This window comes from Bidens hawaiensis, unplaced genomic scaffold (assembly GCF_021521415.1).
Source record: "Bidens hawaiensis isolate Kalapana, Puna unplaced genomic scaffold, B.hawaiensis_p1.1 tig00006359_1, whole genome shotgun sequence".
Lineage (NCBI taxonomy): Eukaryota > Viridiplantae > Streptophyta > Magnoliopsida > Asterales > Asteraceae > Bidens > Bidens hawaiensis.
Window position 1 is genome coordinate 847267 of NW_027491424.1, and position 26451 is coordinate 873717.

A 26451-nucleotide genomic window follows, 5' to 3' on the forward strand; every position below is an offset into this window, starting at 1 on the left:
CCCTAGATATTTAGGAAGCAAGATAGAATTTGGTGGTGGCATCCATGAAGCCGATTTTGGTATTAAAAATAACACTAGTCATGGTCCAGACCCAGAGAGTTAGCTTGTCACTACCCCAAAGGCCAACTTACTTTTAACTTAACTACTTTAAGTCAACCAAACTTACTTTTAACTTAACTACTTTAAGTGGACTCACTATTTCAGTTTACCCGCTTAACACGTTTACAACTTGATTGTTTTGATATTGTTCAAGTTACGCAATTCAAGCCGTGACAAACATAAACATACGTCTTGTGTTATTCATATTCAACAATTCAGTTCGTCAAACAAACATGAATATAAATACCGTGTTTACCCGGCTGAGTTGACACATCTAGCCGCATATATATCATACATATATGAGGGTGTTGCCATATAATAAGATATATGATAAGACAAGGCGCGTGTATGTTATAGTTTAGATAGCAATAAATCAAATATATTTATCTTCAAACATTTTCTTTTGTTTTTAAAAGCCAATATTTTTTTTTATATTTTTAATTATAATAGTTGAATACTTGAATCTCTTAACTTTGTGTAAAAAAGGTGTATTGTGTATGTTGTTTTTTTTATAATTGCAATTAGGGTTTGTATAAAACGATGAATTATATACTTAGCTCGTATTTACATACAACTACCTCTAGTATTTGTTTAATTGCATTGTGTCTAATAATGATTATTAGTTTAATACGCTAATGAACTTATAAGTTGTATAAGACACGACACACATGAACGACACACCTTCACTAATCAAAACGAACCCATTTGAGTTTTTTACCATAAGTATTTTTGTATTGTATTTTACATACTTATAAAATTACAAATCAATAAAAACATATTTTACTCGTGGACTTGATCCTTGAAGATGGTGTTTTACAGGAGTGCTTAATAAGCTAAGAAATCATGCTGTAAGTTTTCATTTTAATTTTAGTTAGCCTCTCTATTCGTTTTAGAACATTGACATTTTTTTTTTACTTTCAACAGAATGATTACTGGATAAAAGTTTGTAATTGTCAAATTTGAAGTAATGATTACATTTTTTTTCTTCTAGAAATGTTAAATAATTAGGGCATTTTGATTAATGAAATCAGTCATTTGATTATTTGAGTTACATTACAATTCTCTAGTATGTGTGTGTATATACATATGTTTACCATCTTCATTTCTTGATATCTAATGTCGTGTTTTACAAATTTAAAAGGTGCTTGGTGGGATGAGAGGAATGACAGGTCTGCTGTTGGAAACATCTTACTTCACCCAAACGAGGTATATATTCTAACCACCTGTCAATATAATCTATTTATCTGTTGTTATACATCAGGATCTATAGATAATTGATTATATGCACATTAATGTAGTACACAACAAAACAAGTTGGTAATTTATGTTAGTGTAATCTTGCGTAAGTGCGGGGACCTAGTTGTCGTACTTACAAACCTAGGGGGTTATTGAGTTAGTTTTCCTCCTATTCTTGTCTAACAAGTAATTGTATGGTTATAAATAGGGGTTATTTGTAATCAAGTAATCATAACAACAACTTATTAATCAATACAATAAAGGTTTAGACTTGAATCTTATTGTCTTCAATTGGTATCAGAGCCAAGTTCAAGAAATCGATAATCGGTTAGCAGCGATCGTTGGCTTGAGAGAAGCTATCAATCGCGGAACCAAGTTACTGATACATCGGAGTAGTAGCGTGGTATAGTTACAGCGGTGCAACGAGTAGGTTGTATGTGCGACAGCAAACGCGGAAACAAGTTCCGAGTAGTGTTGTAGGCTAGCCGTAACCAAGTCTGGGTTGTCATAGCACGATCGGAACAAAGAACAAGGACGGCGGAGGGTTTCGCTATTGGCCTTTTGCTTCTACGTCTTTATATTTTGATTGGATGAAGAAGACCCAACATTCTACATTCTGGTTAGTTTTTGTTGGAATTATTGTGCAAAGGGAAAATAAGTTTTTCATTGTGATTGGCTGATAAGTCATAAAAGTCAAAGTGTTGGAAGGAAAAAAAAACTTTTTTTTGCACAGGTCATTTACGAAGAAAGAAAAACATCAAGCAGGTCTCATCTATCAAAGTAAAGGATTTCTTTGACTGGTTGTTTGGTTATTAAAGTTAAGGAGGTTTTGATTTTTTTTTAAATAAAACTGGTGTGCTACGTACTGACGAAGAAGAATTCAAAAGAAACAAAATTAAAACAAGGTGGTGTGATTTTGTTTCATTATTGGTTTAACAAGTTTCGGTTAAACAGGCGAGCTTAATTCATAATTTATATTTGATTTGGATTGAACAAGCGGGTTTAATTCATAGTTTGTTTTTATACGGGTTGAACGAGTTATGTTTTAACCAAGGATTTGAAATATGTGCTCGTGTTTTGATTTAGAAACAAAAGAAGATCAAGGAAGATTGATGTTCGCTCGATTAGATGACCGGAATCGCAGCCAAAGGAGTGGTTATGCGTTTTCATACGACCGAGTGAATGGTCGGGGACAGTGTCACAGAGGTAGTCAAGTTCGGGGGAGCCGGAAGAACACATCTATGAATCAAGAAAAGTTCTGGGAGATCAAGACCAAGATGGTTGTGAAAACCAAGAAGATCAAGATCATGGTTCGAATCTAACATGCGAAGAAGACAGGTTTGAAGACAAAAATCCGTCTATTTCGAGTCAGAAATTAGGGGTGATTGTTGGAAGTAATTTCGGACTACAAGTCACAAGTCGGTGAACTTGAGGGACCAATATTGACAAGTAGGTCATAATGGTTATGTTTCCTAATTGTATTGTAATTATAATAGATAATGTATTGGCTAGCAAGTTAGGTTAGTCTATATAAACCAAGTCATGGTTAGACATTAGAATGTGTTGTGTGAGATGTAACCGAGTTAGGGTTCATCTGGAGACACACACGAGATGTAACCGAGTTAGGGTTCATCTAGATGCAACCGAGTTAGGGTTCATCAATAGTCAAACCGAGTTAGGGTTTGAGGGTTTGTAATCAGTTTTTTGAGTTATATTTTCTGATTATATAAACAAGAGTTATTCGTTTAATTTGTACCGGAGGCAAAGGATTACTGATCAATACCGGAGGCAAGGATTACCGATCAAGAAGATCCGGCGACGCAAGGCATCTCCGATCGTAGGCGAGTCCGACGAGGAAGGCAATCTGGTTTCAAGATCTCAGCAAGGGTTCTAAGATCGATCGAAGATCAAGAGCGGCAACCGGAAAGAAAGATTCGGTGGTCATCTATTTTCCGTCAAGGTTTGCGTTGGTCTCCGGCGAAGGTGAACAAGAACGTGGGTTCTGTTTTGACGGCGACAAAACCCTTCCGACGACCTGTGTGTAGGTGTGTAACGTCGGTGAAAGGTCTGTTGGAAGAGAAGTTGTTATTCAGGTCCGACGAAGCGATTTGGAGAATCAGTGTTTTCTCTTTTGCAGTAACAATTTTAGTTCGTTGAAAATTGTTTTGGGTTTTTGTGAAAGAGTCACGAAAGTCTTGGAAAAGGTTTTTGTTTAAAGCAATTAAAGTTCTGTCAAGTCAAAAGGTTTCTTGGATTTTTGTGGACAGGGAACTTTGAAAGATAAGTATTTTGATTTTGGTTCCTTGTGAATCTTTCAAAAAAGGTTTGGAAAGATAATTGAGATAATTAAAGTTTTCTTTCATAACAAGAGAGATCAAAATTTTGGTTCAAGAAATTGAATCAAGATTTGGTTTGAAGTACCAACGAACAAGAAAAGATGGGTGATCAATCAAATAATCAAGTCGGAGGATCAAGCAATCAAGTCGGTTTTCCCAAAGAACCGAGTTCCCTCTCGATTCAGTTTCCAATTCTTTCGTCCACCAATTATACGATTTGGACGGTAAAAATCAAGGCCATCTTCAAGGTTCAAGGGTTGTTGGAGGCTATCGAACCAAGAACAGGATCGGTGGTTGACCCGAAGATAGATGGGTTGGCGATTGTGTATCTTTATTAAGGCATGCCGAAGGCTTTGGTGATGCAAGTGGCTCACCTTTCCACCGCTAAAGAGATATGGGATGCACTTAAGACTCGTTTCGTTGGGGTTGATAGGGTTCGAGAAGCACGGATCGAGTCTCTTCAACATGAGTTCGATGTACTCAAGATGAAAGAAACGGATACGATTGATGACTTCTCGACCAAGATTAGCCAAATAGCTTCCAAAGCAAGCAATCTTGGAGAACCATTTGAAGAGAAGACCCTTGTGAGAAAGCTTTTGAAGTCTGTTCCAAGAAAGAGGTATACAGCGATTGTTGCTACTATTGAACAGTTTGCCGATATAAAGACCATGACATTCCATGAAGCCCTTGGACGCCTAAAAGTATTCGAGGAACGATCTGGAGATGAAGACAAACCTGTTTCCGGTAAGCAAGAACAACTCCTATATACATATGAAGAATGGAAAGCTAAAAGCAATCAAGAAAGGCGTCATGGGAAAGGCAAGATGGGAACCGAATCAAGTCAAAAGAACAAGGGAAAGGGTAAGGTTGTGGATCGGGAAAAGAAAGAACCCCGAGTTAAGAAAGATCGGTCAAAGATTAAATGTTATCGGTGTGATGAACTAGGGCACTTTGCCACGTCATGTCCTAACCGAAACAAGGAGACGAACGATCAAAGTAACCTCGCTCAAGATGGCGGACCGGTTCTAAACATGATGACGGTAGCTCGGAGTAAGGAAGATGTCGTTTTTCTAAAAGAAGGCCGGGTTGATCCAAAGCAATATGCTTCAACCCCATGTGATAAAAACACATGGATTCTTGATAACGGGGCGAGTAACAACATGACGGGAAATCCGGAATGGTTTTCCAACATCGATCGTAACAAGACCGGTAAAGTAAGTTTCGGTGATGGTTCGTGTGTTGAAATCGAAGGTCGGGGCACGATAGTAGTTGAAGGTCAAAGGGGATAACAACGAGCCTTGAGTGACGTTTATTTTATTCCATCTCTCAAAAATAATATTATAAGTCTCGGGCAATTAAATGAAGGAGGATGCAAGATCGCGATCCAAGACGGTATCTTATGGATATTTGAACAAGATGGAAGACTTCTAATCAAGGTACCGCGTTCCTTTAACCGGGTTTATAAAATAAATTTAAAGGTTGTTTCTCCGGTTTGCTTACAAGTTAATTTGCATAATGTTGCATGGATATGGCATGCTCGATTGGGGCATTTGAATTTCGATGCCCTTCGGGGTCTCTCGAAACTCGCGGATGGAGTGCCAAGAATCGAACACCCGATGCAAATTTGTGATGCATGTATGCTAGGCAAACAAACAAGATCGGATATCCCGAAAGAATCTAATTATCATGCAAAGGAACCGCTCGAGCTCGTTTATGCCGATGTTTGTGGCGCGATTACTCCCGAGACACATGGTAGCAACCGATACTTTTTACTTGTTGTTGACGACTACACCCGCTATATGTGCGTTTTCACGATAAAGACGAAAGACCAAGTTGCGGGCTTACTCATAGATTTCGTGAAAAAGGTGGAAAACGAAACGGGCAAGAAACTCAAAACCATACGCACCGACAATGGGGGTGAGTTTACATCCCATGTGTTGGAAGATTACTTATCAAGTATAGGTGTGGCACATCAGTTTACGGCCCCGTACACCCCACATCAAAATGGGGTGGTTGAAAGAAGAAACCGAACCATACTTGGTACGACTCGAAGTTTGTTAAAGGCGATTTCACTACCACAAGATCTATGGGGAGAAGTGGTTCATCACTCGGTTTATTTACTAAACCGGTCACCAACAAAATCGTTGGAGGACTCGACTCCGTACGAGCGTTTTAAAGGAAGAAAACCGAACCTTTCACACGTTAAAGTGTTCGAATGCACGGGGTATGTAAAAGTTCTTGGTACCGGTCAAAAGAAATTAGACGACTGAAGTGTTGTGATGATTCACTTAGGTACTCAACCTGGAACAAAAGCCTACCGTATGTTTGATCCGATCAAAAGGCGAGTACACGTTACATGAGATGTCAAGTTTGAGGAGTGTAAAAGGTACGCGTGGGCTGATCTTGACAAACAAGAGGGCCAAAAGGGTCATGAATGGACCGAGTTTATTGTCATGTGCGACATTGAACCCGAACCGGAGCAAGTGACATCCGGGTTTGACACCGGGTCCGTAGACCGACATGATACCGGTGAGTTGGTTCGTCTCAGAAACGGAAGTGAGTCATCAAGTTCAGAAAGTGGCAGCCCACCTGTAAGCCCGGCTAGGCCCAACACAGGCCTAAACAAAGAACCGTTACAAGTTATTCAGCCGCGTCGAACTACTCGAAAGACGGTTTTACCAAAAAAATTTAGTGACTTTCTGGTTGAAGGTATACCGACACCCGCCGAGCAAGACCCAACAACCGACGAGGTAAATCTCCTATTATTATTCAATGATGAACCGGTAAATTTTCGTGAAGCGAATAACGAAAAACATTGGAAAAAGGCAATGGAAGCGGAGATCGATTCGACTGAAAGAAATAAGACATGGCGGTTAGTCGAAGCACCACCTAGAGTAAAACCGATAGGTTTAAAGTGGGTCTAAAATCAAAAGAGATGAAGCCGGGAAAATAACCAAGTACAAGGCCCGACTCGTAGCTAAAGGGTATGTTCAGAAATATGGGATCGATTTCGAAGAGGTGTTCGCACCAGTGGCGAGAATCGAAACCGTTCGACTTTTACTCGCGTTAGCAGCAAACCGAGGTTGGGAAGTTCATCACTTGGATGTAAAATCCGCGTTTCTTCATGGTGATTTGAAAGAAGAGGTGTACGTGTTTCAACCTAATGGGTTCGTTAAGAAAGGTGAAGAAAGAAAAGTGTACAAGTTGGCTAAAGTGTTATACGGTCTACGCCAAGCTCCAAGGGCGTGGAATACTAAACTAGACGGGTCGTTAAAAGAACTCGGTTTAACTTGATGTAAACAAGAACAAGCGGTTTACAAACGGTGTTCCGGTCAAAGGCTACTACTCGTTGGAGTTTACGTTGATGATTTGATAGTCACAGGCACAAGTGTGCAAGAAATTGCAAATTTCAAAAGACAAATGGAGTCAAGGTTCGAGATGAGTGACCTCGGGTTGTTGCATTACTATCTCGGGATCGAAGTCAAGCAAAGTGATCGTGGGATAACGTTAAAGCAAAGCGGTTATGCAACGAAGATCCTAAAAGAAGCAAGTCTTTAGGAGTGCAACTCGACTCAATTTCCTATAGAACCGGGCTTAAAGTTATCAAATGAAGATGAAAATCCGAAGGTAGATCTGACTGGTTATAGAAAGATAATCGGAAGCTTGCGGTATTTAACTCATACGAGACCCGATTTGAGCTACTCGGTTGGTTATGCAAGTCGGTTCATGCAATCACCAACTCAAGCTCATGCTCAAGCGGTTAAATATATTCTCTGATATCTAAGAGGTTCACTAGATTTTGGTATTACTTACTCGAGAGGCGGAAACAATATGTTGCACGGGTATAGTGATAGTAGTCATGCGGTGGATATGGATGATGGTCGGAGCACCTCAGGTTTGATTTTCTACTATGGTACATCACCGATATCATGGGTTTCTCAGAAACAAAGAACGGTGACGTTATCATCATGTGAGGCTGAATTTATGGCAGCTACATCGGCTGCATGTCAAGCCTTATGGCTTCGGGGTTTGTTGTCAGAGATGACCGGAGAAAAGGAGAAAATCGTGATGTTGAAGGTGGATAATTCATCGGCTATTCCCTTGATGAAAAACCCGGTTTTTCACGGGAGAAGCAAGCACATCAACACACGTTACCATTTCATTCGGGAGTGCATCGAGAGAGAACAAATCAAGGTGGAGCATGTCAGTGGAGATTTATAAAGAGCAGACATCCTTACAAAAGCGTTGCCACGGTTGAAGTTTAACGAGATGCGAAGCTTCATCGGTGTCACAAGATTAGGGGGGTGATTGTTAGTGTAATCTTGCGTAAGTGCGGGGACCTAGTTGTCGTACTTACAAACCTAGGGGGTTATTGAGTTAGTTTTCCTCCTATTCTTGTCTAACAAGTAATTGTATGGTTATAAATAAGGGTTATTTGTAATCAAGTAATCATAACAACAACTTATTAATCAATACAATAAAGGTTTAGACTTGAATCTTATTGTCTTCAATTTATACTGAAACTGATACTTTTTGCTTTCATTATTCAGGGAATCGTTTTCGTGGTCTCTCTATACCCGAATGCCAAAAGGCAGAAGGTACTTCCAGCTGTACAGCCTGGCGGAGAGCCGTTACCTGAGGGCCTTCTTTGGCTTCTTTTGATAGGGTAGGTAAACTTATATTGTTGACTTTAAATTGTATTTGTTCATTCTTTGTTGACTTCATTCATAAAAGGTGCCCTTTAAAGAACAAGTGGACGCTTTATCCTCAGAACAAGTGGGAGCTGACATTTGAATTTTGAAGACTCACTTTCATTGATTGCTCAAGTGCCAGCTGTTGCTGCGTATATTTATAGTAGGATTTATAAAAATGGAGAAATTGTATCTGCAAATGACTCGTTAGATTATGGTGGGAATTTTGCTCACATGCTTGGATTTGATAGTCATGAAATGCAAGAGCTTATGAGGCTTTATGTCACTATTCATAGGTATTGTAAATTTTTACACACGGGTTATGATTTATGAATACAATGTGGTTTTGTATTTTTGAATAATATATATTCTGTTGCAGGTGCCACGAAGGAGGAAATGTCAGTGCTCATACCGGTCATCTTGTAAACTTATAGTATATTATATATGTTTAATATGACTGAGATTAATGGTTACTTCAGGTTGCTAGTGCAATATCTGATTCATACCTCTCGTTTGCTGCAGCATTAAATGGTTTAGCTGGACCGCTCCATGCTTTGGCTAATCAGGTGACTTAATTTCATTTTTCTTCCCTATTATTTTAACTATAGAAGTAATTAACATATTAATATGATTATGAAAACAACATTATATATTGTTGACTTAATTTCATTTTTCTTCCCTATTATTTTCTTAGGTTTCTGGAGAAATACTAAGTGACCCCTGCAGACTACGGATAATCTGGGGGTTAAATAGATGTTTTCCACGAGGGTTAGGTCCGGCAAAGATGGTTGTTCTTCTGATGACCTGCAAAACAGACACCGTGAGCTCGTTACTGAGAAGGGGGGGGGGGGTACCTCCTTGTGACCACCCTCCGGCGTGAGAATCAGACTAGATTGCTCTTGAATATAACTGTATATTAAGAGAAATGACTAGAGAGAAGATGATCATACCGTTCCAAGGTGTTGGAGTATTTATAGCCTAAGGTAGGTGTCCAAGAAGGTACAGCCGGCTGTATAATATTCCTTTTCTACCAACTGTGGGCTACGCAAGTGCCGTGCTGTCTCAACCTCCGGGACAGTTGTCTCACCACCACCAGGGTTCCCCGCCACCTCCTCACTTTCGGTCTCCGAGTCAGACCGGTTCCCCTGATCGGCGGTGGAGACAACCTTCGCCTTACCCTTCGCGCCAGCTGCCTTCTTCTTCCTCACGAAGAAAGGACCGTCTGCGGATTCCTCATCAGAAGATGACAAAATTAGAGGAATTCCAGCAGAGGTTTGAGCATGGAGAGGACTGGGGTTAAAGAAACCCTTACCTGGCCGCGTGGCGCTCAAAATCTCGTGGCCCAGCGGGTAGACCTCCACGAACCTATCCGCCGTTTGCTCCAAGATGGGCAACTCGTTCTCGTCGAGAGCACGAGTACCCAGCCGAGCGGGACCACCGCTCTCACGCGGTTGCAGAAGCGACTGCAAATTGTTCCCCTCTGAAAATAAACAGAAAAGCAGTTAGAAGAAAAACCCTAAATCAGCAAAAAGATATGAAGCATACCGTAAGGGATAGAGTTCAAACCGTATTCGAAGACGATGGGAATCTGTGGCGCCTCTGCCCCAGCATCCTTCCATACCCGGCTCATCCCAAGCATCACCATCCCAGACTCCGCAAAGCGGTAAACCGGAGTCTGGATCTGGGAGATCTTGGCGAACCATTCCGCCTCTTGGTAATTGGAGGCGTGAAGGCTAGGGAGCGCCCTCCCGTTCTTAAACGTCATCGCAATGGGGACGACGCGAGCAGAGACATAGAAAAACTCCTGCTTCCAAGAACGAAGACTGCGCTCGGTAGCGCAGATCTTCAAACCCTTGATCCGATTGACCAAGGTATACCAGCCCTGGATGCACCTCCAAGAGTAGAAGGTCATCAGGCGGTCGACGCGGGGCTCAACGCCCAGAATATGGCACACCCATTCAAAATGGCGAACCTTTGCGATCGCCATCTGGTGCACCTCCGTTAGGTGTACACCGTGTCTCTCCAAAACACGGTACACAAACTTCGTCAATGGGAACCTGAGATTCCCATAGATGAAGAATGCAGCATACACCCCTATCTTGCCCTTGGGGGCATCGTACACCGTCTGGTGAGGCTCAGGAAACTCAGGCTCGAAGGGCTCGAGCATGAACTTCCTGACAATGTACTGATAAACGTCGACGGAAAGAGCACACTGGCACTCCCCAGCAGTACTCTTATCGTCCTTGTCAGACGTCGGGTTCTCGATGTACACGTCGGACTCCTCGGCAATAGCCTCAGGATCACGAATGGAAGACATGTTTCGAAGGATGGAAAGAACGATTTCAGGAGAATGCTCGACGAAAGTTAGAGTATTCGCCGGAAATCGCTTAGAAGATGAAGTGAAACTGTGAGTTGAGATGCATCCTCTCCTCCCTTTATATACTCATCGCAATGAATGCGATGAATTTAATGCGGGAGAGACGGAAAAGCGCAGGTGCAATGAAACTATGACACGTGGAAAAAGCAAGCTGGCAACAGCTGTTGACAGGACGCGCGCCGTAAACTTCGCGCCCACGCGCCCGAAAACTCGCGCCCACGCGCCTGAAAAAGCGTCTGGAATGACCATATACTGTCACGTCACCATAACTTCATGCACCTCCTGAAACTGTCAGAAGAAACCGTCAGACCACGCTGACGTCCCTTCAACGGTTTGACTGTTCTTATCCTTTCACCAACTTTTCGAATTTCAAAAAAATTCAAAAAGATTCAAAAGTAAGCGGGACTATACCCCCTTACCTTGGCAACCAAGTAACTATAAGACAGGTGCGGGTACAGTGTCAAGGCAAAACCCTTCACATACTTAGCACCTGCAGGGAATTGAAGCCAAGAATACCTTGGCAACCAAGTAACTATAAGACAGGTGCGGGTACAGTGTCAAGGCAAAACCCTTCACATACTTAGCACCTGCAGGGAATTGAAGCCAATAATACCTTGGAAGTAAAGTAACTATAAGACGAGTGCAGGTACAGTGTCAAGGCAAAACTCTTCACATACTTAGCACTCGCAGGGAATTGAAACCAAGAAGGATCTTCTGGGCCATGCTTGCGGAAACAGAAATAACATCCCCGCATAGCGGGAACGTTGAGAACTAGATTGTTTGAAGCTCCAAGATGGAATTGGTTGTTTAACATAATTGATCACTATGTTTAAAACTACCAAAACCTCATGGAGAATCTACACAAGTGGAACTCAACGCTCCTGACTTGCGAGAAGGTTACAGACCTACCCGCATCATACCCAAAGATCAAGCAGAAAAGTCGGGAATTTCTGCACGTGACATTAGGACTTCCGCGGGAAGAATCCCCATGGAAAACCTTAAAACTAAACCCTTTTCAAAACCCCTTGCTTAAGTCCAAAAGTTCACCTCACTTATTAACAATTCATGAGAAGAACATTGGACTGGGGGGGCTTGAAGAGGTAGGTCCCAGCAGAGCCCAGTTGGACCCGCAAGACTCACCTTGAACAGGGACGTCTGCGCGGTTGGACCCGCAAGACTCACCTTAAACAGGGACGTCTGCGCGGTTGGACCCGCAAGACTCACCTTAAACAAGGACGTCTGCGCAGTTGGACCCGCAAGACTCACCTCGAAGAGAGACGTCTGCGCAGTTGAACTCGCAAGACTCACCTCGAAGAGAGACGTCTGCGCAGTTGAACTCGCAAGACTCACCTTAAAGAGGGACGTCTGCGCAAAGACCAACTGGATCCGCATGACCAACCATGCTCAGAGACGCGACGTCCTTACGCGCAGTACGCAAGCTGTTCCCGCAGGAAAAGCCTCCCAATAGTGACGTACTCCGCCTGTTCCCGCAGCTACGGATACTAGCCATCAGGGAAGGCTACCCGCACAGCAAGGCTACACGCACAAGGCACTAACTCTCAAATAATTCAGTAATGTCACCTGAAGAAGGAATGAGCAAGCCGGGAATACTCCCGCCCAAAGCCGGGAAAACTCCCGCCCAAATGAGCCAGTCCGTACGCTACTGGAGGATCTTTTGTACTATACCTACCAAGGTATGGACAAAAGATCTGACCAAAGCTGCGACAGCTCACTGACAACAGTACGACGAGCAGCACGCTCTAGTACTTAATGTCACTATCAGCCGCTGCCTACTCACCAACCCTTGTCGTGGCATGTACATAGCCTGCAGTTGGTGGAAAAGGAATAGTACACAGCCGGCCATGTCACTATCAGCCGCTGCCTACCCACCAACCACCAGCACGGCACGTGCGTAGCCCACAGTTGGTAGAAAAGGAATATTATACAGCCGGCTGTACCTTCTTGGACACCTACCTTCGGCTATAAATACTCCAACACCTTGGAACGGTATCATCATCTTCTCTCTAGCTATTTCTCTTAATATACACTTATATTCAAGAGCAATCTAGTCTGATTCTCACGCCGGAGGGTGGTCACAAGGAGGTACCCCCCCCCCTTCTCAGTGACGAGCTCACGGTGTCTGTTTTCAGGTCATCAGAAGAATAACCATATTTGCCGGACCTAACCCTCGTGGGAAACATCTATTTAACCCCCAGATTATCCGTAGTCTGCCGGGGTCGATTAGTGTTTCTTCAGTTTCAAAGCTATATGATGTGGTCTCCAATACTAACGGAACTCGGAAAGGTAACCGCTATTTGTTGATTCTTATTTACATTTTTCATGAATATATTTTGCTTGCTCGTTAATTTTGATTCCTCAACAAAGAAAAATAATATATTTGCATTTCTTCATCTTAAGTTCTTAACCACTGTTAATGATTTATGTACAAGTAGTTTAGTTAAAGTTGCCTGTTAATAATGTAATTGATATGCCACCTAGCATTATTATCATTAAAAATATCAAGATATAAATTATTCGGGTCCACCTGATTAGTTGTAGTGATTTAGGTGGTAAGGAAAGAAAAAAAGATACAACTTTTATCATGACCACACACATACAACTTTATTTTGTTTTGTGTTAATGGTCATTTACGTTCCTGTGGTTTGCTACTTTTGCCACTTCAGTCTAAAATTTGTATTTTTGTCAATTTAGCCCTCATAGTTTTAAATATTAGCCAATTACGTCCTATCCGTCTAACGGCATCCAGCTGTGCCGTTAGTTTAAGGGTATTTTTGTCTTTTGCCTTTTTATTTTGAGTTATTGGTCATTTTCGTCCCTGTGGTTTGATACTTTTGCCAATTCGTCCAAAGTTTGAAATTTTGTCAATTTAAGTCAGTTTTTTTTCTATAACCCTAGAGAGCGTTATCCAAGCCCAAAACAAGTCTGCATTTACTCTGTTGACAACAGCAATCATGCCCCCTCCTCTCGTATTTAGTTTCTAGACGGTTCCTAAACTCTCCCCCATGGTGGAATTCAATGGTAAAGTGGTCAAAGCAATTCCGTGAAACCGAATTGTACGGAAAAAAATAAAAATCATTTCTTTGATGAATGCATAATATTTAGGGTTTAGAGATTAACATATCATAACGAAATCTGGGTCGTAATCAACTATTATACATTAATCAACAAAACAATTTTTAGTTTTTTCTGTATAATTCGGTTTCAGGGAATTACCTTAATCACTTTACCATTGAATTCCATCATGGAGAAGATTTTAGGAAATGTCTAAAAACTAAATATAAGGGGGGGGGTATGATTACTGTTGTCAACAGAGTAAATGCATACTAGTATTTGAGGTTACTCGATGGTTTTGGGCTTGAATTATGCTCTTCAGGGTTATAATCAAAAAACATAAAAAGAAAAAAAAATGAATTAAACTGAACATCAAATTGACAAATTTTCAAACTTTGGACTGAATTGGCAAAGATATCAAACCACAGGGACTAAAATGACCATTAGCTCATAATTAAAAGGAGAAAGACAAAAATACTCTTAAACTAACGGCATAGCTGGATGCCGTTAGACGGATAGGACGTAATTGGCTAATATTTAAAACTATGAGGACTAAATTGACAAAATTAAAAATTTTGGACCGAAGTGACGAAAGTAGCAAACTACAGGGACGAAAATGACCATTAACTCTTTTGTATTTTAGTTTATTTGATCAAAAAGTCATTGTCAAAAAAAAAAACCTTTAAATTTTGTCATTACCAAAAAAGTATGATTGAATGTTTTTTAACACATATAGTAGGACCTACGACTTGTACCGACAATGTCTTTTTTTTATTGAAAGGTAAACAAATATATTAAAGAATCAGAGCAACTGTCTAGTAAGAGACTAGACTAAGAAATACAAACATGACCTACCAAACAAAAACAACCATCCATAACCAAGTGCAGATCAAAAACTAAAATTCTTCCAATTCTCCCAACTCAAATGAGCCAATCTTGCTCTACTCTTCACCCAAAGATAACCCAAAACTTGTATGTCCTATACCAATATATCTAACCGAACTTGACTCCCTTCATGCACCCGAGCGTTACGGGCCTTCCACAACCTCCAAACCGTAACCAATACAACAGCATGGAGAGCTTTTGCCTTCTTCTTTGGAAATATAGAGAATTTATGCATCTCAACTATATCTCGGAACCCGAACGCAAAGAACACCGGAAGCTTGCACCATTGAGTGATGACTTACCAAAGCTCTTGCGCAAGTCTACAGGAGACAAAAGATGTTCAGCGGTTTCCTCGACTTCACCGCAGAAAGGACAAAAGTTAGATGTAACCGCCAAATTTTTGGCCGCTAAAGATACAAAAGTTGGCAGCCTCTCCAACTCTGCACGCCACGCTACTACATTAACCTTTTTTGGAACCCAATTGTTCCACGCGAACGAGTAGTCGGGGGCCGAACCACCAGCCGCCGCCAAGCTATTCTTAAACTTTTAACTGAAAACGCCTCATCTTCATCAACAGACCATGTCAATATATCTTCTCCCGGATTCAAGACAACTGAATGGCAAAGAACTAACAACTGTCTGAGTTCCTCCCATCTACCATCACCAACCGATCCACCACCGAGCACAACTTCAATCCCTCGATAGAAAAAAAGGAGCGGAAAACAAATAAACAAAGGTTCTCTACCAATCCAATAATCTAACCAAAACAACGTATCAACCCCGCTCCTAACATTATGTTTTATCGCCCGCCATAAATCCACACCTGATTCTATTAATTTTTGTGAAATACCAACTATATGTTTCCATGGACCCGTAAACGAGACTGGAGTCGGGATAGATTGCCATGACCTGGAAGAATGGTGGAGAGACCAAATAACCTTCCGCCATAACCCGTCCTTCTCATCTTTAAACCGCCACCACCAAATTTAAAAGTCGTACATATGACATAGATATTATTCTGTTAAACATATAAATTGAATATGTAGTTCTGTGCTTGCAGGTGAAAAACCCTTGGCCGAATGTTGATGCTCACAGTGGGGTGTTGCTTAATTATTATGGTTTAACTGGAGCAAGGTATGCAAAACTTCTAATAATTCTCTACTTTTAAGCCGAAACAACTCATTCATAAGTATGCTTTTTTATTACTGTTAGATATTACACGGTTCTCTTAATTTGGTGTATATCGGGCCATTGGAATCTGCTCTCAGGTTTGCATTAAAGCATCGATACTTTTTACTTGTGATTCATTTGAAAATCTTATATTCTTATTGTGCTAATGAGTTATGGTTTTGACAGCTCATATGGGGCAGTGCCATTGGGTTGCCACTAGAAAGGCCGAAGAGTGTTACAACGGAATGGCTTGAAAAACACTGCAACAAGTCTGTCTGATTTTGCATATCAGAGTTAAAATTCTATATCTTTTTGGCAAATAATAATGGTTGCTCCACCTTTCCTGGAGTTGTTGGTGGTGGCAAGCGGTGGTGGATGGTGTTTGAGGCGGTTAGGGTAGTTGCTTGTTCTAGCTGATGAGTTTTGTTGATTGTACAAAAAAGGTCTACCTTATTGACATTTTGGGTCATCAGATTCTTGATTTTGTTGGACCAGTAATATTTCTTTTACTAGAATTGTTGAACATTTAGATTTTCTTAGTCCACTAAGAAGGCGATTATTCAAGCTAATTAGTGATGGTAATTCCTAGTACACCCCGAAACACAACTTGAAAATAATTAGTTTTTGAGTTGATATTTCTAATATGTTTAATGAAACATTGATGGAAAACTGAAATAGGATATTAAATAAGAACTTAAGTTAGGTAAGACATCTAGAAAACTTATTACGCGAAATTTGGAAAGGTTTAAACGTTGGAAAAGTATTACTTGGTGGAAGTAGAAGCCAAATGGTGGAATTGGGCTTAACAGTTGGGCGGTGGTTTGGCACATGGTCAGGTTGTCGAGACCATTACGTCAATTGGTAATAGGTCCTGTAACTCCACTCGTAGCCCAAGTTATGCATTTTACTTTCAAGTTTGGGCTCTTTATGTCTATATTTTTCCTATCAAGTTAATTCATATAAGTGCTTGCTAACACTCAAATCAGCTCCTCATGTGTCTCATAATCATCCTTAACACTAACTTTTTATGTGCCATAGCATTATAATTTATAATTAGACATGAAAATCAGATTACCAAAATTTCTTTCATAACCATCCTTTAGGCAAACTTTTTATTAGAATGGAAGAAGTTCAAACAGTTAAAAAATCCAAACGCATTATTTTAGTTAGTGACACTTCAAGTTTTTCAACTTGATGTTTGTAAACAAGATTGAAACTGTTTAATAACTTTTATCTTTCCATGTAACATAGTTTTATAACTTTTCTGAGTTTCTTTTGAGTAAAATTAGTTTTGTTTACTTAAAGTAATATCTTCCTAAATACTACTCCGTATTAGTATGATGAGGGGCTAACTCAAAAGCCGGACCTTGTGATGAACGCCATAGGTGGGTTGGCTGGCTCAACTACCAAACCCAAATTCCACCAAGTGAAGTTCTAATTTCGCTACTAAGGTTAAGGGGTATACATCAGTGGACAACCCTTACTGGTCCTAGGTGGCAGCTACATGGCCACCCATTCCTCACCGGCCTCACGCAAACACCCCCCTATTTTTGGTCATGCGTGACCTGAGCCCACTGAGGGTGGTCACTCGTGTCAGTAAAGCTTTCATGTGGGGCCCACTGGTGGAGAGTGATGTATTTTGAGGGTCAACTTATTCTACAAAAGAGAATAAAAATAAGAAAGATTGAGAATGATTTCTAGGCATACAAAAAAACCCCTAAAATTTTTTTAAAAAAATAAGTAAAGAAATCATAACTAAAAATTTAATTAAAAAACGAAAAAATAAAAACACAAAAAATGTTTTCACCGTCTTTCTTGTTCTCAAAAAAATAAAACAAAAAAACACAATGGTAACTGAAAAAAGTCGTTGTGTCTTTTTGTTTATCATTGTGTTTTGTGTTTATTTTCGTCATTGATTGTGTTTTTTCTTTATATTGTGTTATATTACTCAACATTGTGTTATATTTTGTTCGACATTGTATTATATTTTGTGATCTATTATCTTTTTTTAGTTATAATTGTGTATTTTGTTCATTTTCGTCATTGTGTATTTGATGTCACCATTGTATCTTTTCGTCAAATTTTTGTATTTTTGTATTTTTTTAACGAGAATTATGGAGGAAACATTTTAGTTTTTAATTTTTTTTTCATTTTTTATTTATATTTGAGTTATGATTTTTTTATTATTTTTTTTGAATTTATTTTTAAGAGTTCTTTTTGTATATGGTCACAAATCCTTTTCACACTTCTTATTTTTGTCTCTCTTTATATTTTAACTTTACCCTGTATTTTGAATATTATATAAATTAATAAAATATAAAAACGAAGAATAGTTAAAAATGATGAAGAGTGATGTATTTCCTTGGTTGAAGGGTGGTATTAAATGATGAGGGAGAGTTGACGTAACGAATAAAGAGAATAATGTTGAGAGGTATATACCCCCTTAGCCTAAAGACTTGTTTCCCAATGTTCGCTATCTTCAAACATTTCCTTAGCCTTGCATGTTTTTTTCATTGATTAATGCAATTTACATATTTTATGTTTACTTTTAATTTTAGCATTCAATAGTTGATTTGTATTTTCAAATTTTTTTTTGGCAAATTTGTCTTAAGTAATAACCCCCTCCTATAAGGGCCCGTTTGTAATCGTTTATTTCATTCAGAATTTGATCAAACTTTGTTAGGGAATTATTTCTCTAGGTTGTTATTTTTCGTTTCCACTCCACGTCACAATATATGATAATTACTATACTATGATACAGTTTTACATGTTCATAAAGGACCTAAAGTTTTACTATAAAATCTAAAATTCGTCTTAGTATTATATAATTTTCCCCTTGGGGAAACCATATTATTAATTTAAGTGTGTAAACATGCGAGCCGAGAGCTAGAGCTCGAGTAAGCCTGAGCTCGGTTCATTTAGACTTATGAGGGTTTGGGCTTGACTCGCCAATTGTTTTTTCAAGCTCGGACTCGACTCATCTATTATTTATTTATTAATTAATTTATATACGTTTTTAATTATTTTAATATAATTTGAAAAAACAAACTTTAAACAAGCACAAGCTCGTGTAGTACCTTAAACGAGTCAAAGCTTGCCTGTAATGTAGTACTAATGTATAGAGCCTACAAGACATAAAACTTAAAACATACAAGGCTCGCTAATGCTAGACCGCTCAATGAGCTTCTCATACAAGGTGTGCGCTCGAGCTCAGACTTCGTTCAATCTAAAAAACGCTCAATTTGCTTTGAGCTCGAGTAAGAGTAACTTGCGATCCGCTCTACTCATTTACACCCCTAATTATTATATTTGAGATCAAGTGGCCACGTTGATAATTAATGATATGCATACATCGACAATACCCCTTTATTTAGTATATATATATTTCTTTCACTATATTATTATGATAGCAAATAACTCCCCTTTATTTGCTATCATTGGTAAGGCTGAGGAGGTTGCTAGGGTGTTGGGAATTATTCGTTCAGAGGAGGTGTCTCTAGGGTTTAGGCTTAATATTCAGAAAACGGAGATTTTTTGGCCATCATGCAATGATTCGAATGTGTCGGGTTTATTCCCTAGGGAGATTAGCAGGCCTGTGAGGGGAGTTAAACTCCTGGGGGGAGCGGTTAGTCGTGATGCAAGGTTTATTCGGTCGTTGGAAAATAAAAGAGCTTTGAGGGCGGTTGAACTTATGAAACGCCTGCCGGACCTTAGGGACCCCCAAAGTGAACTCCTTTTGTTGCGTTCGTGCATGGGGGTTGCTAAGTTAGTGTTTGGGCTCCGGACCTGTCAACCTGAACATGTCAAAGAGGCTGTGGCCATATTTGATGCGGGCATGCGAGGGGCAATTGAAGATATTGTTGTGTGTGGAGGACCGAATTTTGGGGACCTCCAGTGGAGGTTGGCTTCCTTCCCTATGCGTTGCGGAGGCTTAGGAATTTTCTCGGCTGAGGATGTCTCTGCATATGCCTTTGTCGCTTCCAGGGCCCAGTCGTGGAAATTGCAGGACCACATCTTGCGAAGCGCTGGGGTTATGGGGGTAGATACTGACTACTCCCTTGCACTTTGTAATATTGGAAAAACTCTCCCGGACCTTGATCTAGGCGGTTTTACTGATAAGGAGACCGCCCCCAAGAAACTTCAACAAACCTTGGCGAGTGCTCTTTATGGTAAACACGTACATGATTTGGAGGAGCGATTCGATATGACTCCGAGACAAAAGGCAGTTTTTGCTTGTCTCAGTGGGGCTCATGCCCAAGATTTTTTTGACTATTTTGCCCATTGATGTCACAGCCCCCGAACCCATACCCCGGGAGGGGAGCCGTGAACGCGAGTGGTGGTATCGGTGTTTATTATTTAACAGCGGAAAAATTCATCAGGACCGTAGTTAGGAAAAATTATCAGAGTGTAAAACACCATGATTTTCATTTCATCTGGTTGGATAAAACTCATTTATATCCTTACAAATGGTTTATAGGGACAAACCCTAGTTTACAAAGAAAAAACATGTTTCTTTATTCTGGTGATAAGCCACTTATTTAAGCTGGAAGGCACGCAGGCACCATCCCTTTATCTTTATCATCTCACCTGAAACATGTTTTAAAATATTTGATCAACGGAAAATACTGGTGAGTACATTCATTTATAATGGCACATATACAATTACAGCATTAAGATGTTTTTACATCTGCCTGCTTACAAATTACCGAAGGTACTTGTCACTCGACCGTATCTATGACTGTGGTCATATTACTTATTGGCTAACACTTGTCCAATAAGTAACGTGTAATAGCCCAGTAGGCAAGCCTTGTATACAAAACCCCACAATACCAGTAGTAACCATCCCGTAAGTCTACAGAGACTTAATCACTGTAATGTATTTAAAATACTTTTAAAATATAATTAAAAACATTTAGACCATATGCCATGAGTTTTATAGGTTTTGAAATCATCATGACAGTGTCAGAAAAATAGTTGTCTCACGCAAATGTGAGTGGTACAAAAACTCGAATGTCTCACATTGTAAGTTTACTGTTTATGAGCTTCCTGGTATTAAGCACCTAGTGTAGTACATACATGTATTAGTATAAACCGAAAAGCTTTAATGATAATCACGAGATCGAAAACTTTACACGATGGCACAAAGTCTCACCTTGTTCAGGCCGAGCTTTGGATTCGTGTACTGAAGTCTCGATCAATCGGACAAGGTGTCGTTGTAGCTACTCAAGGTATTATACCAATAAATATATCAGGTATTGTCCTTTAGCCCCATTTCTATGCGAGAAGGCTGAAAGGAATCTTTGTTATTTGAACTTAACTAACTTTCTTATATAAGGGAAAAAGAGTCGGTCACAACTTTATTAATAAGATTTAAATTTATGTTGTGGATAATTCTCATACTTTTCGTATACAGCAAGGTGCACTACAATTATTACATATTAGTTTTGTGGATGAGAATATAGTCTACCACATACACGTGTAATTGTTTCTATATTATTATTATTATTTAACTATTTTCTTTTCAATACGTTAGAATTTTGGATGCACATGCACACGAGCACTTACAAATTTACGTCATTTTATTTATTTATTAATTGAGATTTCCGAATGATCACTTGGTTAGACGCTTCATATTCTAGTAACTATTCTACTCGTTAGTTGGTCGTTTTAAAATATAAATTTTGTATTTTATTTATAGTCTTGAAACCGGATGTTACAATTAATGAGTCATTTCACCCGTCACTTACCCGTCTAAAAATATTTTAATATTTTATTTTTATCCACAAAGACACTATGGCGGCTCTCAAGCGTACGAAGTGAAAAGTGTGCCATCAAAACGCCAATCGCACTTCGCCTGAGCCCATGCTCGTCAGTGCTTCGCACCCTTTTCTAGGATCACCGAGTGTGTCTTGTCATACTAGAATATTTATCATATGAGATGTCTTTCTTATAAAGAGCTTACAAGTTTTGTAATCTAGCGACGTGGTACAAGAATTCACTTTCTTATTTATATTAAGGTGGAATGTTTTCATTTTCTTCCTCCAAGAATGGAGAATAAACCCACCTTCTTATATTTATTCAAAGTAAGATATTCCTATTTTCTTATTTATATTTTTCATCATATATTTTGAAAAATTTTGGGATGTTACAATTGAAGGTCTCGGGCAACGGATGTCGACAGTTGAATACAGGGCCATCCTTAAATATCGGGTCATGATTCCTATTTTCCCTCCAGACGAATCATGCCCCATTTGTAAAAAGTCTGCTTGGATAAATTTGGTGAGCATGCCCTCCACTGTAAGGAATTGCCGGGGTTCAAGTATCGTCACGACTGGGTTAGACATGTCCTATGGGATGTGCTTAGGCGTGCCGGGATCTCAGCCAAAAAAGAGGCACTTGTTAACTTTCTGACTGATCCGAGAGAGGGAAGATCTACACTGCGTCCTGGGGACGTTCTTGTGTTTGGATGGGCAGGGGGTAAGCATGCATGTGTCGACCTCATTGGGGTGTCACCATTGGTGGGGCTGAGAGACAGTGGTTTCGTTCCGAGACAGACGGTTTGAGGGCGGAATCTAGGAAGGTTGCTAAGCATGAGGCAGCGTGTTTGGAGAATCAGCACGTGTTCATTCCATTTGCCTTTGACACATTTGGATCTCTAGCTCCCGAGGCGGTTCGCTTCTTGGAAGGGGTGCAGAAGGTGGTCCACAGTGACTCGCAGAGCCTGAGGAACCAAAGATTTATATTTAGTAGAATAAGCTTTGCGATCCAAAAGGGAATAGCGGCGCAGCTTATTGCTCGCTTACCCATTATCCAGATTTAGTTTGGTTTGTGTTAAACATCATAACATATTTGAAATAATTGGAGAAACACCAAGTGAAAAGCGTCGTGGTGACTTGTCATCAATCATCATAACATATCAAAACCCAATCAAACAATCCTCACTGCAATAATTCAAGTTCTAAATGGGTAAGAAAGCCGTATTAATCGGAGCTCCGCGGCTGCGTCAAGCGTATGCACCGCTGTCTAGTCGACCGCTACGGGTTCTCAGACGAGGATATTAATATCTTAATCGACACCGACGACTCCTACACCAAACCTACCGGCAAGAATATCCGCAAGGCTTTATCCGATCTGGTGACTTCTGCTGAGGCTGGTGACTTTCTGTTTGTGCATTATAGTGGACACGGTACCAGGCTTCCCGCCGAGACTGGTTATGATGAGTGTATCGTGCCCTGTGATTTTAACCTTATTAACGGTACGGATAGTTCTTGAGCTTTGGTTTTAGTTGATTTAGGAATTAGGAGTTCTGTTTGTGATCTAACTGTTTGACTTCAAGTTCTGTTGAATTGTGAACGGATCATCGCGATTTAAGTTATTGTAACTGGATCGGTGATGCTAGAATGCGGTATGTGGATTAGGCGTTAGGTTTATGAGACTGAATGTTGTTCAGATCGTTTTTGCAGCGGATGGACTGCCGGATCTGACGCTATCGTGCTGTTAATATGCTATAGGTTATTATACTAGCATTATCCGATCTGCATAATTTAGCAAACATATGTAGAATTTTGTTACGCGTGTAAATGCTCTTGGGCGATTAGAGATCTGATCGATGAAAGACTCGAAGCGAGCCGAGCCTTATCGAGCTTGAGCTTCAAATAAAGTTCGTTAAGTTTTGGAGCTCGATCACGAGCCTTGTGTGGGATAGTTGAACTTTCGTTTTAGTTTATTTGAATAATTGATTACTGGATTTAGGAGTTTGGTGAATTGTTAGGTTAGTGACTGAAGTTGTTGTAAGTGGTTTGGTGATAATTGAATGTGTTATTTGGATTAGGTGTTAGGTTTGTGAGACTGACATGTTGTTTAGGTTGTTTTTGTAGTGGATGAACTGCCGGATCTGAGGCGATCGGGTTGTTTTGACCGTGAATTTTGCGATCTGAAACACTTGATTACTGTAGATTTATTGGATCTGCTTAGTTTTACTAGCATCTGCGTAATTTAGTTATAGTCATAATCTGTTCTGGTAGAGGGAGTTGAATTATGATGATTTGTTCCTCAGTTAGGATTTTGCAATGATTCTTATTGTCATTTGTGTTTGCATCTAGGATTGCAATCGAACTGAATGTTTGGCGCCTTGGCGGGAGGTTTGTTTATGTTCATTTGTTTAATAAATGAAAGAACACGAACAGAGAGTTTTGTTTGATTAACTAAATGAACGAATAGGAACAGGGGCCAAGTTCGTTTACTTGTGCTCGATAATGTGTTCGTTAATGTTTGCTTGTTGATGTTTGTTCATTAAAGGTTTTTAATGCTTTTTAATGACTTTTCTAATCTTATCATATAAGATTTTAGCAAAATTATTAACTATAAAACAAAATAATATATGAGTATCATGTGATTGCTTTATATGTAAATTAACATATGAATATGAATGTTAAAAGAAAACACCAACACAAACTTGGTATCTGGACCTGAACCGTTGACACTGAACATTCTTGGTTAGAGAAATAAAAAAAAAGATTGTTTGTGTTCATTTGTGCTTATTTGTATCTGTTCGTGAACCGTTTATGAACAAGTTCATTTTCTTAATGAACAAACACGGACAAGAAATTTTGTGTGGTTAGGTGTTTGCCAACCGTTCGTTTGTCCGATAAAAGCTTAACAAACGAACATGGACAAAGCCTTGTTCGGTTCGGTTCATTTACAGCCCAATAATTTGCATCTAAGATCATGAACATGTGCATTTATTGACTTTCTTGTTAATGAATTTTTCATTCATATGATGATTACAGATGATGATTTCAGAGAACTTGTTGATCAAGTTCCTCATGGCTGCAGAATCACCATTGTATCAGATTCATGCCACAGTGGTGGCCTAATCGATGAAGCCAAAGAACAAATCGGCGAGAGCTGCAAAACTGACACCAACGAAGAAGAAGAGGAAAAAGAAAGCGGATCTAGTTTTGGATTCAGAAAATTCCTACACAAAACTGCTGAAAACGCATTAGAGTCGCGTGGCATTCATCTTCCTTCTGGATTACGCCATAATAAACATCGCGAAGAAGAAGAAGAAATAGAAGAAAAAGAATATGAAGGAGGTCTTCATGTTAAAAACAAATCATTACCTCTTTCAACCCTCATTGACATACTTAAACAACAAACTGGTAAAGATCATATAGATGTTGGGAAAGTAAGACCTACATTGTTTGATATGTTTGGTGAAGATTCAAGTCCCAAAGTGAAAAAGTTCATGAATGTTCTGTTAAACAAGCTGCAAGGCGGTGATGCTGGCGGCAATGGTGGTGGTGGTGGTTTTTTTGGGATGGTTGGGAGTTTAGCTCAGGAATTTCTAAAGCAAAAACTCGAAAATGATTCAGAATACGCAAAGCCTGCAATGGAAGCAGGAGTTGGGAGGAAGGAAGATGCATATGCAGGGTCAAAGAAACGGGATTTGCCTGAAAATGGGATTTTGATTAGCGGGTGTCAGACACACGAGACCTCGGCTGATGCCACGCCAGGTGGCAAACCAGATCAGGCTTATGGGGCACTTAGTAACGCCATTCAAACGATCCTTGAATCGGGTGATGATGTTAGTAATTATAAGCTCGTGACTGAGGCGAGGAGATTGTTGAAGAAACAAGGGTTTACTCAAAACCCGGGGCTTTATTGTGATGATAACCATGCTGAGGCTTCTTTTGTGTGTTAAGCATGCGACCGACCCGGGTTTATATGTGATATTTGTGAGATTCATATGGTGTATTTTACGTGTTTTTATTGAATGCTGGTTTTGAAAAATAATTCTGGACTTGGATTGTGTTTTGTCTTTGTACTTTATCTGTGATGTGTTTTATTAAAAATATAAACAGAGTGGTGATTTCTATTTGATGACAAACTGTTTATTTGAAAATGTGTAGTTTTAGTGTTTAATCCCCCCTCCCTTCCTTTTTTATATTGAAACAATGTTATACTTAAAATATGTCACATTTCATTCATTTCGGATCTCATTTCTAGTTTTCAAGTGGTGGTGGCAGAAAGACGATGACGATGGGTAGAGATGGCAATGGTGGCAATAGTGGCCATGTTGGTTGTGGCGGGGTGCTTCACTAACCTTCAGATCCGATCTGTTAGTTTGAAATTGGTTTTGATACATAAAAGTTGAAACCGGTTGGAAAACCAGTTTGAGAAAACCTAATTATATAATACGTTGAAGCTGGTCCCAGTTCGGTTTATCTTATTTTGTTTGGTTTTCCTCCACAAATCGGTTTCTATACCATTGTAGTTTTGACTTTCTCTAAATCGATCCGAATTTAAAACCAACCCAAAATCCTATATGATTTTTTTTGAACTACTAAATGTTACACTACTCAACAACCCAGTCCAAAACAAAGACAGAGTTCAAATCGTCTGTTCGGTTTGGTTCCAACAAAAATCGTAGGGCTTGTCATTTGAAATTGCCCTGTTCAGTTGAAATTCCAGCAGGTCTTGAATTTGCCTTGTTCGGTTGAAATCGATGACGCTGAATCAAACCATTAATCACCGGACGCCTGTTCGGTTGAAATATAAATTGCTGCATTCAAATTATTGTCCC

General features: G+C 39.7%; 2 pseudogenes across 1 annotated transcript; both read left to right on the forward strand.

Annotated features, from left to right (window-relative positions):
• Nucleotides 1–44: 44 nt before the first annotated feature.
• Nucleotides 45–16214, forward strand: LOC143632067 (citrate synthase, mitochondrial-like; annotated as a pseudogene).
• Nucleotides 16215–22752: 6538 nt separating this feature from the next.
• On the forward strand, nt 22753–25584 carry LOC143632043 (metacaspase-4-like; annotated as a pseudogene). The gene is made up of 2 exons (XR_013153475.1): nt 22753–23121; nt 24656–25584. The product of XR_013153475.1 is annotated as a metacaspase-4-like (transcript).
• The last annotated feature ends 867 nt before the right edge of the window (nt 25585–26451 follow it).